Source organism: Lissotriton helveticus, chromosome 1_1 (assembly GCF_964261635.1).
Source record: "Lissotriton helveticus chromosome 1_1, aLisHel1.1, whole genome shotgun sequence".
NCBI lineage: Eukaryota > Metazoa > Chordata > Amphibia > Caudata > Salamandridae > Lissotriton > Lissotriton helveticus.
Window position 1 is genome coordinate 104,425,071 of NC_136057.1, and position 17,639 is coordinate 104,442,709.

The following is a 17,639-nucleotide window of genomic DNA, read 5'->3' on the forward strand; positions in this document are numbered from 1 at the left end:
AATCCAGCTCTTATGGTCTGTCCGTATGGAACCACTTTCTGCTAGAGCACCGCTCCCCTGCCATGCCACATGGAAGCGTTTCTTGTAATTTAGCCATCGCGGTGTTAAACACATATTTCCACATTAGCAGCCTTCCTCACTAGGAAAGTGGGGACTGTTTTAAGAGCTTCGTCCTTGTGAAAACTTCAAACTTATTTCCCCAATAGCAGTGCAAGCCTTCCCCTCTACAACCACCTCACAGGACGTTTGATAATGACATCACTCCACACTGCAGCGCCTCGCTCCTACTGGAATGCGTTTCTGCTCTAAGCACATTCCCGAGAGTACTATTTCCGTGCTTGACAGGGGGCGCCTTCTGGAATTAATTCCCGCTGCACAGACAGATGCCTTTGTTAAGACCATGTTGCCACACAGTGGGTTCCGCTCCGAGTAACTGCTGCAAGTTCGCTTGTAAAAACATTTTTTTTCTATTTTAAATAAATACGCTCGTCTGTGAATGTAATTGTGTGTTGGGGAGGGGCGGGGTGGTTATTATTTATGAAACATTGGCAAGAACATTGTAATTATTGTCAAATCATTCCGAACGTGTGCCACACATGAATGTCTTCTGACAGACGATGTTGTAAAGTATTTAAGGTACACACAGTGTAGTGTTGCGTTACTCGCGCAAAAGAAACACTTTAGATCGGGTCGGCACACCAGCATAGGAGATGGACCGCATCTGTGCAAACAACACTACTGTTGTGTGCAGCTGCACCACAGACAACCAGCGGGTGACATCTGGCACCATCAGAGAGGTGTGTGTGTGGTGTGTGCTCACACACACAAGCACGCATCTAGAAAGCCCCTCTTGTCCGTCCACATGCATCTGCCTTTCCCTGGGTTGCACAGAAGTCTTTGCACACAGTCCCTGCATTACTATGTTGTTGGCATGCGCTCGCACACACATACATCACACAGACCCACCACACACCTGGTGCACCAGGGCTGTTCACGAGCATCCACGCAAGCAGATGGCGTTCGGTCTGTTTCAGATAATAGCATCCTTTAGCATGCATCCAACACTCTCGTTTCACGAGTGTGTGCACTTACAGAATGCCGCCTTCGGACTGTTAACAAGTGTGTGCCAGCTCAGGTGGCGTGCATAACCTGCCATAATTGTTTAGAGCATTCTTTCAAGTCGCCACCCGAAATACTAGTACAAAATGGGAGGAAGGGAGTAATTACGCGGAAGCGTGTGAATAATAGCCAGTGTGCAGTAAACGGTTCATCCGTTGCTGCCGTAGGGCGGTAGAAGAAGCAAGCCGTTCATTGGCTGACACCAAATAGGCTCTAGCCTTGCATTCAGAGCGGGCATACACTCGCCACCCCTGGTTTCACAAGAGCGTGTACCAGAAACCACACTTCTTGGGTTTTTCGTAAGTAAGTTCTGTAGTGTCGCGCTCTAGTCTTCGCGGTAGTACGCGATGACGTAGAGCGCTGGTGCCATTTTGGAAGCGCATTCCAGCGCCCAGACCCGAGCGATTCGGACAGGTTCCCCGCGCTCTCTTGTGATAATTAATAAATACTTCAAACCTTTCCCCAGTAGTGTACGCTTCATTCAGGTGACTCCCCTCATCATTGCAGTGGAGACGAGGTCGCGATTTAAAAAAAAAAAGGAAGCAAAGACCAGGACCCACCAAAGTAAAGGAACCAGGGAAGATACGACGAGCAGTGACCCAGGGGGAGGAAGTGCAGGCAACAAGAGAGCGTGGCAGTAGACAACACCACCACAGGCAAGCACCAAGAGCAAGTGCAAGAAAGGAAAAGGGGGCAGGAAACCTCATAGAACACGGAGGTAGGAGGGCAGCCCATCACAAGTAGAGCAGACCTAGCACCCCACCGGGGAGGAACAGGCTCGACCAGGCACCACAAGAGCGCACCAAAGAGGGAGGCAACTCACATAGTGGGACCAACCACCTTAGGAAGGAAAGAGAAAAGCAGAGAGGAATCACGCCCCACCAAGAGCATCGTCACTCACTAAAGCGCCTACTGAACATCCAGGGCCCAGGCAGAACAAGTGCAGCATGGAGAGGAGGGTGCCTGGGAGCCCCAACAGAACCAGAAACGCAAGCGCGCCAGGCAGTCCCAGGGGAGAAGAGGCAGTATTAGAAAGACGCGCTGAAATGTGTGTGCAGGCGTCTTCACTAACGACTCCAATCCCATTCCTACACAAACCGGGTAAGCCCTTGATGAAGTGAGAGGATTGGAGAGAATATTTCATGAACTACTTAGAAGCCCTAAAGGATGAAGATGGAGAAGAATTTCCCAGCAAGAGGAGGAAGAGAATATTATTGCACAACTTAGGTCAAGAAGGAATCAGAGTCTTCCAGAATCTAGTCCCCACTCCACGACATGCCGCGGACGACGACGTGTGTTTCGGCACGCGATAGAAGACCTTAACAACCATTATAGACCGGCGGTGTGCACGTCCATAGATAGATACAACTTCCAACAGAGGAAACAAGCGACGGGTGAATCGATAGATGACTATGTCGCAGCATTGAGGAAACTAGCAATCACGTGCAAATTTGGCGCCCTGCATGATGAGTTTATCAAAGACCAAATAGTCATGCACACGACTAACACGAGGATCCAAGACAAACTATGGGTGAACGGTGACGGTACCCTGAAGGAAGTCATAGCCATGGTGAAAAAGGCGGAACTTTCCAAAAGATGCGCAGGCGCAGCGAAGAGAGAGACCGCCACGAGGCACATGGTCAACAAAGTCGATGAAGCAGAACCACCAGAGAGAGGCAAAATGACGACAGCGGAAGGGAAGGCGCAAAACAAATGGATCACACGACCCACACAGCCAAAGAAACCGAACAAAGAGGGCACAAAAATGTGCTACAGGTGTGGAAGCCAGTCCCACGCGGCGTACGTCAAACGTTGCCCTGCATTCTGAGCAAAATGCATGCAGTGTGGAATCATAGGACACTTTGAAAAGGTGTGTTGTCGCAAGTTGAAGAGACCAACAGTGAAATACGTGACGCAAGACCTGGGAATGGAAGAAGAAGGAGGAGTGCAAGAAGAAGACGATGTACTGTGCATGGAAGAACAAGTGCTAGGCATTGACTGCTGACACTCCAGGAAACCACAATGTGACATGGTATTAGGAGGTGTACCGATCAGGATGGTAGCAGATTCGGGTTCCCCGTACACCATTGTACAATGGACAGTGTGGAGCGAAAGCTTCAAACCTAGCCTGGGATCGCACCTCGAACCTCCAGACATACTCCCTGTAATGTTGACAGGAGAACCAATTCCAATGGTAGGGTATCGAGCCCTGAAGTTCGAGTTCATAGATCGCAGTGCAGAGTGCAAACTATATGTAGCAGAGAAGGGTCCGTCTGTCCTCGGGTAGATGGATCAAGGTGACTTGGGCATACAATTGAACCCAGGAGGGGACGCGCAAGTCCTGATGACCAGCACGGAGCATCAACCGAACTTCAAAAAGATTAAAAGCGATTTCCCCACAGTGTCCGGAGGAAAAGTGGGTAAACTAGCGAAATTCACTCACAGAATAGATCTCAAGGAGAACACCATGCCAGTTTCTCACAAAGTAAGGAATATACCCATAGCGGTCAGGGAAGCAGTACAACAGGAGTTGCAGAGACTGGAAGACAACAGGATCATCGAATCAATAAACTGCTCAGAATGGCTTTCTCCGTTGGTGGTGGCGATGAAACCTAATGGCAAGGTCCGGCTATGCGTGGATTTACGCGAACTGAACAAGTGCATCATTGTGGAGAAATTTCCGTTACCACGGATAGAAGAAATGCTGGCGAAAACAAAAGGGATAAGATGGTTTTCCACCGTTGATCTCACTTCAGCCTAGATAGCCCTGAATCACATGAGCCGGAAACTGACATCCTTCATAACACCCTTCGGATGCTACCAGTTCCGCCGGATGCCCTTTGGCCTGGCGTCAGTAGCGGCAGTGTTCCAAAAATGTTTGCACAAACTGTTCGGAGACATAGAGGGAGTACAGTACTTCCAAGATGATATCTTGGTGATGTCCAAGGATCAAACCGACCATGACAAAAAGTTGGCAAAGGTGTTGCAAGTCCTAGAAGGAAATGGCCTGACGGCCGAATGGGAAAAGTGCTGTTTCGGTAAGACGTCAGTCACCTACCTAGGTCATGAGATCAGTGAACAGGGCATTACACCCAAGCAAGCTAACGTCAAAGCGATATGTGACGCACCAGCACCAAAGAACAAAGAGGAAGTGAGGTCATTCTTAGGGATGGCCGAGTATACAGTAAGTTTGTGCAAACAAAACTACAGTCGTGTGCAGCTGCACCGCAGACAACCAGCGGGTGACATCTGTTACCATCAGAGAGGTGTGTGTGGTGTGTGCTCACACACACAAGCACGCATCTAGAAAGCCCCTCTTGTCCGTCCACATGCATCTGCCTTTCCCTAGGTTGCCCAGAAGTCTTTGCACACAGTCCCTGCATTACTATGTTGTTGGCACGCGCTCGCACACACATACATCACACAGACCCACCACACACCTGGTGCACCAAGGCTGTTCACGAGCATCCACCCAAGCAGATGGCGTTCTGTCTGGTTCAGATAATAGCATCCTTTAGCATGGTATACAACATTTACAACGCAACTTTTACAACACACTACCATTACAACGAAACTTTTACAACGCAAAAACTATTACAACGCATACATTTACAACGCATGTTTTTACAACGCAGATACTTTTACAACGCATACCATTACAACGTAAGTATTGGTAAGTATATAATTATATTTAAAATGTTATATGTTTGGTTTTTTGGGTAAAGTGGTATTTTTAGGGTTCAGGGCTAGGTTTGGGTTTTTGGGTAAAAGGGTATTCTTAGGGTTCAGGGTCAGTTTTGGGTTTTTGGGTAAAAGGGTATTTTTAGGGTTCAGGGTCAGTTTTGGGTTTTTTGGTAAAGGGGTATTTTTAGGGTTCAGGGTCAGATTTGGGTTTTTGGGTAAAGGGATATTTTTAGGGTTCAGGGTCAGTTTTGGGTTTTAGGGTAAAGGGGTATTTTTAGGGTTCAGGGTCAGTTTTGGGTTTTTGGGTAAAGGGGTATGTTTAGGGTTCAGGGTCAGTTTTGGGTTTTGGGTAAAGGGGTATTTTTAGGGTTCAGGGTCAGTTTGGGGGTTTTGGGTAAAGGGGTATTTTTAGGGTTCAGGGTCAGTTTTGGGTTTTTGGGTAAAGGGGTATTTTTAGGGTTCAGGGTCAGTTTTGTGTTTTTGGGTAAAGTGATATTTTTAGGGTTCAGGGTCAGTTTTGGGTTTTTGGGTAAAGGTATTTTTAGGGTTCAGGGTCAGTTTTGGGTTTTTGGGTAAAGGGGTATTTTTAGGGTTCAGGGTCAGTTTTGGGTTTTTGGTTAAAGGGGTATTTTTAGGGTTCAGGGTCAGTTTTGGGTTTTTGGGTAAAGGGGTATTTTTAGGGTTCAGGGTCAGTTTTGGGTTTTTGGGTAAAGGGGTATTTTTAGGGTTCTGGGTCAGTTTTGGGTTTTTGGGGTACAGGGGTACAGGGTAAAAAAAAATTAAAAATAAATAAATAATTAAATGAAATTAAATTAATTTAAATTATATTAATTTTACTTCTATTAAATTTAAAAAAAAATATGATATACTTACCAATACTTACGTTGTAATAGTATGCGTTGTAAAGGTATATGCGTTGTAAAAAATTGCATTGTAAATGTATGCGTTGTAATAGTTTTTGCGTTGTAAAAATTTTGTTGTAAAGGTAGGCGTTGTAAAAGTATGCGTTATAACGTCATACATCCTTTAGCATGCATCCAACAATCGCATTTCACGAGTGTGTGCACTTACAGCATGCCGCCTTCGGACTGTTAACAAGTGTGTGCCTGCTCAGGCGGCGTGCATAACCTGCCATAATTGTGCAGAGCATTCTTTCAAGTCGCCACCCGGAATACTAGTACAAAATGGGAGGAAGGGAGTAATTACGCAGAAGCGTGTGAATAATAGCCAGTATACAGTAAACAGTTCATCCGTTGCTGCCGCAGGGCGGTAGAAGAAGCAAGTCGTTCATTGGTGCCCAGGTCATATCCTACGCTGACGACACCCAGCTCCTGTTTACTTGCAGGAAGGGAGAGGCGTTTGATGGGGCAAGAATCGGGGACTGCCTTGGCTCCGTTTTTTCGTGGTTCCAACAACATAGCCTTAAATGCAACTCAGACAAGTCTGAGTTGCTCTTTTTTGGCTGTGCTCCGGACCCATGCTGGAAATCCTGGTGGCCTCGAGACATGTTTCCTCCAGAAACGGTGTCAATGCAGGCCAAAAATCTGGGTGTGATCTGTGACGTTGATCTGTCATTTAGATCCCAGATTAATGCACTATCAGGGAAATGCTTTAGCATCCTGCGGATGCTTAGACATTTTTTACCGTTGCTGTCACTGCAATACAAGAAAATTGTAGTGCAGGCATTAGTTGGATCACGTTTTGACTATGCTAATGCACTCTATGCGGGCCTGCCGAAATATTTGTTGGCAAGATTGCAGATAGTCCAAAACTCTGCTGCAAGGGCAATCTTTGGCCTTCCACGCAGAGCCAGAGCCTCTGGTTTGCTTAAGGAGCTACATTGGCTACCGATTTCTAAAAGAGTTATTTTTAAAACTCTGACTCTGGCTTTTAAAGCCCTGCATTCTATAGGCCCTATGTACATCAAGAAGAGACTGGCCTTTTATGCTCCAAGGAGGGTGCTGCGATCAGCTTCATCTGCCACGATTGTGGTCCCGCCTATTAAACGTGCTCGGATGGGTGGTCGGTCCTTCCGCTATCTAGCGGCCCTCCATTGGAATGGGCTTCCGATCTCTTTACGGAAAGCCAATAGTCTCCTGACGTTTAGAAAGGAGCTAAAGACGTGGCTCTTTTCTGCGTGATCGCCATGACTTTCTGAGTTGCTGTCTGGATTTACTGGTCTCCGATCTCTTTGCTAAAGCGCCGGGACACCCGTTTGGGTAGCCGTGCGCTATAAAAGAGTATGCACATAACATAACATAACACCAAATAGGCTCTAGCCTTGCATTCAGAGTGGGCACACACTCGCCACCCCTGGTTTCACAAGAGCGTGCACCAGAAACCACACTTCTTGGGTTTTTCGTAAGTGAGTTCTGTAGTGTCGCGCTCTAGTCTTCGCAGTAGTGCGAGATGACGTAGAGCGCGGCTGCCATTTTGGGAGCGCATTCCAGGGCCCAGACCCGAGCGATCCGGACAGGTTCCTGGCGCTCTCTTGTGATAATTAAGAAATACTTCAAACCTTTCCCCAGTAGTGTACGCTTCATTCAGGTGACTCCCCTCATCATTATAGTGGCGATGAGGTCGGGATTTTAAAAAAAAGGAGGGAAACACCAGGACCCACCAAAGTAAAGGTGCCAGGGAAGACACGAGGAGCAGTGACCCGTGGGAGGCAATGCAGGCAACAAGAGAGCGTGGCAGTAGACAACACCACCACAGGCAAGCACCAAGAGCAAGTGCAAGAAAGGAAAAGGGGGCAGGAAACCTCATGGAACACGGAGGTAGGAGGACAGCCCCATCACAAGCAGAGCAGACCTAGCACCCCTCGGGGGAGGAACAGGCACGACCAGGCACCACAGGAGCGCGGCAAAGAGGGAGGCAACTCATATAGTAGGACCAACCACCATAGGAAGGAAAGAGAAAAGCAGAGAGGAATCACGCCCCACCAAGAGCATTGTCACTCACTAAAGCGCCTACTGAACATCCAGGGCCCAGGCAGAACAAGTGCAGCACAGAGAGGAGGGTGCCTGGGAGCCCCAACAGAACCAGAAACGCAAGCGTGCCAGGCACTCCCAGGGGAGAAGAGGCAGCACTAGAAAGACGCGCTGAAATGTGTGTGCAGGCGTTTTCACTAACGACTCCAATCCCATTCCTACCCAAACCGGGTGAGCCCTTGATGAAGTGGGAGGATTGGTGAGAATATTTCATGAACTACTTAGAAGCCCTAGAGGATGAAGATGGAGAAGAATTTCCCAGCAAGAGGAGGAAGAGAATATTACTGCATAACGTAGGTCAAAAAGGAATCAGAGTCTTCCAAAATCTAGTCCCCACTCCACGACAGGCCGCGGACGACGACGTGTGTTTCGGCACGCGATAGAAGGCCTTAACAACCATTATAGACCGTCTTTGTGCATGTCCATAGATAGATACAACTTCCAACAGAGGAAACAAGCGATGGGTGAATCGATAGATGACTATGTCGCAGCAGTGAGGAAACTAGCAATCACGTGCAAATTTGGCGCCCTGCATGATGAGTTTATCAAAGACCAAATAGTCATGCACACGACTAACACGAGGATCCAAGACAAACTATGGGTAAACGGTGACGCTACCCTGAAGGAAGTCATAGCCATGGTGAAAAAGGCAGAACTTTCCAAAAGATGCGCAGACGCAGCGAAGAGAGAGACCGCCACGAGGCACATGGTCAACAAAGTCGCCGAAGCAGAACCACCAGAGAGAGGCAAAATGACGACAGCGGAAGGGAAGGCGCAAAACAAATGGACCACACGACCCACACAGCCAAAGAAACCGAACAAAGAGGGCACAAACATGTGCTACAGATGTGGAAGCCAGTCCCACGCGGCGTACGTCAAACGTTGCCCTTCATTCTGAGCAAAATGCATGCAGTGTGGAATCATACGATACTTTGAAAAGGTGTGTTGTCGCAAGTTGAAGAGACCAACAGTGAAATACGTGACGCAAGACCTAGGAACAGAAGAAGAAGGAGGAGTGCAAGAAGAAGACAATGTGCTGTGCGTGGAAGAACAAGTGCTAGGCATTGACTGCTGACACTCCAGGAAACCACAATGTGACATGGTAATAGGAGGTGTACCGATCAGGATGGTAGCAGATTCTGGTTCCCCGTACACCATTGTACAATGGACAGTGTGGAGCGAAAGCTTCAAACCTAGCCTGGGATCGCACCTCGAACCTCCAGACATACTCCCTGTAACGTTGACAGGAGAACCAATTCCAATGGTAGGGTATCGAGCCCTGAAGTTCGAGTTCAAAGATCGCAGTGCAGAGTGCAAACTGTATGTAGCAGAGAAGGGTCCGTCTGTCCTCGGGTAGATGGATCAAGGCGACTTGGGCATACAATTGAACCCAGGAGGGGACACGCAAGTCCTGATGACCAGCACGGCGCATCAACCGAACTTCAAAAAGATGAAAAGCGATTTCCCCACAGTGTTCGGAGGAAAAGTGGGTAAACTAGCGAAATTCACGCACAGAATAGATCTCAAGGAGAACACCACACCGGTTTCCCACAAAGTAAGGAATACACCCTTAGCGGTCAGGGAAGCAGTACAACTAGAGTTGCAGAGACTGGAAGACAACAGGATCATCGAACCAATAAACTGCTCAGAATGGCTTTCTCCGTTGGTGGTGGCGATGAAACCTAATGGCAAGGTCTGGCTATGCGTGGACCTACGCGAACTGAACAAGTGCATCATTGTGGAGAAATTTCCGTTACCACGGATAGAAGAAATGCTGGCAAAAACAAAAGGGATGAGATGGTTTTCCACCCTTGATCTCACTTCAGCCTAGATAGCCCTGAATCACACGAGCTGGAAACTGACATCCTTCATAACACCCTTCGGATGCTACCAGTTCCGCCGGATGCCCTTTGGCCTGGCGTCAGTAGCGGCAGTGTTCCAAAAACGTTTGCACAAACTGTTCAGAGACATAAGGGAGTACAGTACTTCCAAGATGATATCTTGGTGATGGGCAAGGATCAAACCGACCATGACAAAAAGTTGGCAAAGGTGTTGCAAGTCCTAGAAGGAAATGGCCTGACGGGTGAATATGAAAAGTGCTGTTTCGGTAAGACATCAGTCACCTACCTAGGTCATGAGATCAGTGAACAGGGCATTACACCCAAGCAAGCTAACGTCAAAGCGATATGTGACGCACCAGCACCAAAGAACAAAGAGGAAGTGAGGTCATTCTTAGGGATGGCGGAGTATACAGTAAGTTCGTGCAAACAACACTACAGTCGTGTGCAGCTGCACCGCAGACAACCAGCGGGTGACATCTGTTACCATCAGAGAGGTGTGTGTGGTGTGTGCTCACACACACAAGCACGCATCTAGAAAGCCCCTCTTGTCCATCCACATGCATCTGCCTTTCCCTGGGTTGCCCAGAAGTCTTTGCACACAGTCCCTGCATTACTATGTTGTTGGCACGCGCTCGCACACACATACATCACACAGACCCACCACACACCTGGTGCACCAAGGCTGTTCACGAGCATCCACCCAAGCAGATGGCGTTCTGTCTGGTTCAGATAATAGCATCCTTTAGCATGCATCCAACACTCGCATTTCACGAGTATGTGCACTTACAGCATGCCGCCTTCGGACTGTTAACAAGTGTGTGCCTGCTCAGGCTGCGTGCATAACCTGCCATAATTGTGCAGAGCATTCTTTCAAGTCGCCATCCGGAATACTAGTACAAAATGGGAGGAAGGGAGTAATTACGCGGAAGCGTGTGAATAATAGCCAGTATACAGTAAACGGTTCATCCGTTGCTGCCGCAGGGCGGTAGAAGAAGCAAGCCGTTCATTGGCTGACACCAAATAGGCTCTAGCCTTGCATTCAGAGTGGGCACACACTCGCCACCCCTGGTTTCACAAGAGCGTGTCGCAGGGTTTCTGTTCTCACACAGAACTGTGCACAGAGGAGTGGAACCTCGGCAAATTAGGGTGTCCCAAAACTCACCTTAGCAACCAACTCACCCCTTACCGAGCTAGCTACAGTGTCTCATTGGACATATCAAACTCCCAATGTTTAGACAAACCAGAACATGAACTTACAGTACCTCAGGGTACGTGGGACTCATGAACACACTTTCGTTATATTATCATTACAAACCAGAACATGGAGTAAAGAAGACACATGTGCATTTGAAATGTTTATTTACTAATGCCGTCTTCTCAGGCGCAGTATCTTAGATAATACAAGTATACTTATTATCAGTAGCAAAATTATCAGCATAGTTACTAAGACATAAAAAGCGAATGGTGACAGCATGTTAACATACTGTAATGAATAAGAGTTAACAACACTTATATCTCACCCTCCCTAACACATATATTATATTATTAGCTAAGAAGGTCTCTTTGGGTTGTTTCAGGGCGGGCCCATACCTTAGTGTCCTAGCATGAAGGAATCACATCAGCATACACCAGCTCTCTCTGCATGTGCACCGCATCAAGTGTGTTCTATGTGCCTCGTGCAAAGCTATATCAATCCCGCCTGAAGCCAGAGTTGGCAAAGGCTGCACTTGTGTTATGACTATGAAGGCGTGGAGATCAGACCTCATAACAATTCCATATCGTGTTGTTCCTGAAACTTCAGCACTCTTCGTGCAGACATAGTTTATTAAGCAAAGCTGATATCAGAGCAATAACATATTATTCTCACATACACCACGGCAAACTACTAGGTTGAAAGCTAAGTCAACAATTAAGTGTCGTGTGCAGAAGTTGCAAGAAAGAAAAATGGCGTTTAAACCTCAAATGTACCTATGCTAACTTAACACGATATAAGGATATACAGGAGCTATATGACACCCCCCCATGATCCGAGAACGGACAAAATATGATAACAGAAGTGCCATCTCATGAGAGCAGAACTCAACAGTAAACGAGCATGAATTGAAACTAAAGATCAAAAAGGTAATGCTAAAAAATAGCCCAAAAATATAATGTGGCTCAAGCCAATGGGCAAGAAAAATTAAAAATTCATGACAAATAAGTCAACGAAATGCTATAAATCAGCAAGTCAATTCGAAACAGTGTCTATGACAAAACTGTATATGAAAAATAAGTAGCAACAGCCTCCAATATGAAGTCACTGTCCTCATCCGAAAACAGTTCAGCCATCCAATTTAAAAGATGAAAGGAACATACGTGTTCCTCCAGCACCGGATCCTCTATAAACATCAGAGGACAGCTCGGTGGGTTTTCAAGAAAACTCAGTTCCAAGAAATTCCGTGCTGCTGACAACACATCCCAGGGACCAATTAGTCCATGCGCCACTGCTAAGGCCATAATCCTCTCGTCAGAACAAACCAACTCGTGAGCAATGATAGGACTCATCAGTTGATTAAAATCGACGTCAGGAGAAACCGGTCCGCAGAGACACAAATCAATGGCCCACTGGAAATCACAGGTCAGGCAGTGAAAGACAGGCTGGACACAGGTGAAGTAGGAGAATCGAAAAGATAATCCATATGCCGTGCTCAATGTCGCCAACGGCAGTGTGCCATAATATTCAAGCATGCGGTTGCGAAACCGTGTCAGTAGCTGTTGCGCGGGGTCTTGCACAGGATGGACATCCATATTTAAAGAGACAAAAAACCACTAGCGCGCCAGCTGCTAATGCAAGTAAAAACGGGAACCCTCCAAACAAGGAAGAAAAAATAGAATGGAAGAAAGCAGGGATGACTCCAAAAATCTTTTCAAAGGAAGTCACGAGACCACTGCTAACAACTTTAAAAAAATGTGCAAGGCCTTTTGTGGAGGATGCGTTAAAGATAGTTCGAACCATCGCTCCGAAATGCAAAGGCAAATCAGTATTCAAAAGAGCCTGAACCTCTGTACGGGTGTTTGCAATGTGAAGCACGAAAGTTTCACGGGCCGAGCTCAAGGCCACCTCTTTCTGGGACAAAAGAGCCCTTATTCTTGCCATGCCGCTGAATTCTGCTCCCAAGGTCGGTATCTGTGGCCAGATGGAAGACGCCCTATGTTCACGTGTGGGAGGATAAAGCACATTTCTGCAGCAAAAAACCCGCTCACTTACTGTTACTATGAAAGGAATACCTTTAATTAACCCACAACAGTCCTCATTATTGAGCATTAAATAACTACCATTCTCTAATAATTTAAACGTGGGGATGATAGCAGGAACTGGCGTGCCCTGTAAAACGCAAGCCATATTCGGTCGGTCCTTGTTGCACGAACCGTGTAACTGTATATGTCTACACATTAAAGAATGATCTGGCGTCTCAGTGCACTCCTCCCCTGTCAGATAAACTTCCTGGTCATCCTTAAAACATCTGTATGTGTATGGGAGCGACCAGACCTCATGAAGGAAACCGCTACCTAAAGGTTCATAACGACCTATGGGTACATATTTCATGCAATTTGAAAACTTATATAAAGCAAAAGGCAGCGTTATTAAACCGTGGATAAGCCACGTTGCAGCAGTGGCTTCCGCCACGGAAAAAGGTAAAGATTCTAACCTTTCAATATGTAACATAGAAAAGGAAGCATCACGCATTGAAAGTAAGCGTTGTTTGTCAGTCAAATTAAACGGTGCAAATAAAGAAGAAACGTTCATGTACCCCCAGGGAACTTTACCCATTTTTAGTGTTTGAAGGGTCCATGCAAACTGCATGATTGATCGTAATTGATTTTGACCATGGTATAATACAGACACTTCATCATGTACAATATCGACGACTGATGACACAATATTATCCAAAGTATAAATTCTAGAGGAAAGCACATTAATGCTATTGTCAACAACTGCAAGCACCTTCTCAAGATTTGCTTGATCAATAGCCCTAAGGCGTGTAGCGGCCTCAATCTGTGATAGCTTCCAAATTTCATTGTAAACCCCATATAACCACCTTTTCGACCTGCCACTAGCCGGGCCTTTAATGAAATCATTCAAGTCCACTTCTGCATTTAGTTTAGAAAGGTGATTCTTAACCGCAGGTAAAGTTGAATGTTTCAGCCAGTTTTGACACAATTTGCCTACAGAATATGAGGTGACAGTATGACCTAAGTCAAAACGGGGATCAGATCTAACAGTTTTAAAACCGTCAGTTAAATTCAAAAATCTATGTTGGCAAGAATCAGCACTACGGTGCCAAAGCAGCCAACCCTTAGGATTCACACTGGAAATGTTAAAGGAGGAATTAAGGAGTAGAGTCTGTAAGTCTCTAATGGACAACTGAGTAAAATTACTCCAACCATCATATTCCTCCAACTCCGGGAAAGAAGGAGCGTTTAATTTTTTAGAAGTAGCCAATCCAAAGCATGTGGTCTGGGAAATTGTTTCATTCAGAAACAGCATATGATTCGGGATGAGACATGCACGGTGCAAAGCCTCAGTGCCTTGTACCTGCCAGGCCTTCGAACCCCAAACTGATTTAAGGTCAATCGTATCCTTCCATAACTCATAGCCTCCAGTAACTAATTGATCAAGGAAGGACTTGGAATACAACAATTTAGTATCGGTAAGTCTAACCTTGGACATTGGCATTTTTCGAAACCTAAAATAAAAGGACTCGGGATTGGACTGATTAAAGTCAGTGAAGTAAGAATACTTTCTCAGAAATGTTTCAGAACTCCCCTGATGAGGCGCTGGGCAATGTTCCCACTGAGTAAAGTTAACCGCATCCCTCCTTGATGATGTTTTGTGTAAGAAGTGATTGCCATAATGTTGGTAACAGAATAATTCACCATAATTAGCAGATTCTAAATATAAATCCTCAGCATCAAATGCAGCATAGTATTGCAAATCAGAAAATAAACTTTCTACAGCATTGACATCCCAGTCATCAGAACGAATGTTTTGTTTCACCACATCCCCCATATTCACTCTAAGTACATTAGGGACATTAACGACTTCCGTTGGGCCATGAATCTGAAACCGAACTGCATCCCACACGATTCCATCAAGGACAGGCCAAGCTGTGATGTTAACCAAAGTCAAGTCTCTTTTTAATCTGTGTGTAGAATGTGAAGAGGAAAGTGGGGCCAAAGTTCCATTTAAATGAGTAATGCAAGTTCTCTCCTCGACATAGTGTCCATTCATAATTCGAAAAAAATAAAACACAAAACCAATTGACATAAAAAGGTAAACTGAAAAAAGGACCAGCCAAATGTATGTCCAAGGGGGTATCAAAATTTTTTTTTTAAACAGGCTAGCATAAACTGCAATTCGAGAGGGTTTCTTCGAGGCAAGGGAAGCAGAGTCAAATGAAAATCTGGATTCCGTGGCTAAACGAGCTTGCAGGTCAGGCATGGACAAATCAGTGGGGTAGGTATAGTCCAACTCATCAATGTTAGTTCCGGGTAAATTATTTAATAACGGACTGGAAACAGCAGGTAATTCGATGGCCACTTCAGGTTCAATATTAGAAGCAGTGGGCATAACTGAATTTCTCACAATGGAAGGACAGGAAACAGCCGGTGTCATGCTAAGGAGAATCGGCCACTCTGTGTATCTTGACATTGTCAATTGAAATAAACCTGTTTTCCTTACGACCAGGAAGCGGTGGTAAAATGACTGTTCTTGTGCCCTTCACTCCAACGACGGGAACCGGAGCTCGATAGGAAGGACCAAATTCTTTCTTGTTATCGATCTTCTCTCGAACCAGTTCGCCAACTTGGGGGAGCCAGCCAGCTACCGGGATCTGCAACGCATCATCCGACGTGGAGGGCAAATGTTCCTTTGCAAGACTGTCTCTGGTCTTTTGTAGATTCTGTAAAACATTGCAATGTTCATCTGCGTCAAAGGAAGTGGCGCGAACCACATAGTCTAGACCGTCAAGGTCAGGGACGTACATCCTGATGCCAAAGAGCATTTCGTATGGGGTCCGCCCACCCAGAGACCTTCTAGGGAGATTATTAAGAGCACGCTGCACGCCATAGAGGTGAGCCAGCCAGTTTCTGCCAGTGCCTATAACTCGGGCTGTCAAAGATTGCTTTAAATCACGGTTCATTCGCTCAACTACACTGTTACTCTCAGGTCTGTAGGGAGACGAAAACTTGACTTGGACCCCCATCGAAGTCATGGCATCCTTATACGCCTTAGAGGCGAAAGCCGGACCCTGATCCGAATGGAAGGTACCACAGGCAAAAATCCCTATAAAGACACTCAAATCTCTAATGACAGTCCGTGAATCCGCGCTGCGATGTGGCCATACCCACACAAAGCGTGTGCATGAGTCAACTGCTTCTAAGATGTACTTATACGCAGTATCAGATGAAAAAGGACCGCAGTGATCTAAATAAACACAACCTAGTGGTTTATTAGAAATGTACAACTGAGTCTGTGGCGGACGCGTAGCAGTTGAAGGTTTAATCTGCTGGCATATGTCACAAAGAAGGACATAATCACGCGTCTATTTGTACAGTCCCCGCCACCAGAAACGTTGTTGTAATTGAGTTACAGTGGCCGAGACGCCCGCATGCGCAGACGCCACACCCTCATGTGCCGCTGTAATCAAGTCGGCTCTGCGATCCGAGTTGGGAATCAGCCGTTCCCCAACGTCAGGAATTGTCACAAAAGGAACCTTTTCGGGACTTAAGTGGTATTTGTATTTCGAAGGGAATCCCGCAGGATGCTTACTTCCCTTCTCAGAGGCAGCACCTGCCGCCAAGATGTCGCCATCAATCTTGGTTTTTGACCTAGTAACTGCTGCAACTAAGTATGTAGATACCGCTGATTTCGCTGCTTCATCAGCAAGCGAGTTGCCAACAGCGTGAACTCCTACGCGCTGATGACCGAGAGTATGAATCACATAAACGAGTGGCAACATAGCCTTAAGCTCTGCCACTCGAACCCAGAGCATTTTATGTTTTATTGTGCTACCCTTGGAATCATGAAAATCATTTTGAATCCAAAAGAACAAGTTCTCATTGTAAGACTGGACACAGTAGTACGAATCACTTACAATCAGAGTAGTCACCCTAGGATCTGCGTACTCCAACGCTAGTAAAAGAGCACGAAGCTCAGCCAATTGTGCAGTGCAATCGCCAAGGGGCAAGGTATGAACTTCCCTGGAAATGAACTCATCGTTCAACATAGCACCCACCACAATAGCGCATGCGGAAACGTAGGCATGTTTAGAGCCATGCGCAACCTGCGCTGACCCATCAGTGTAAATGATGCAATGGAAGTCCTCCAAAGGTCGCATAGCCAGAGGAGCAGGATGAACGAACTCATACTGCAAGTACTCTTGCGACCGTAAGGAAGCGTAAAAAATGAACGTGACATCCGTGGATGTCAATGACGCAGCCCACTGAATCCACCGAGGGTGCAAAGCTTTTGAATTCGGTACACTGGCTTTCGTGACTGCCTCCAAATGAGGACAGGGTGTTACCACTAACATGCGCTTCCCCTGTGACAGAGCTCGTTCTTTAAGAATCGCCATCTGTACAGCAGTTAAAACTTTCTCCACAGTGGGAAACCGCAATTCAGCCGAAGTGTACAAGTGTGACTTGTAAGCAATAGGCACTGTGTCTCCTTCATTAAAAGTCAGGTACGTGAAACCCACCGCCCCTGGGATTATTCTTATCACCAGGTTGGTGTGGTTATCACGAGTCAGTAAGTATTTAGAAGCGAGCAGATCAGCCTGCAAGGATTGCAAAATGGCTGAATGCTCAGGCAGCCAGCATGATTTTGAGAAAGTAGGTTGTATTAACGTATACAACGGCTTGACACGCTGGGCATATTCCGGAATGTATGTCCTTCCGAAATTCAAAAAGCCCAGTAAAGATTGTAATTTTTTCAGTGTAGAAGGAGCGCGCAATTGTGCGCACT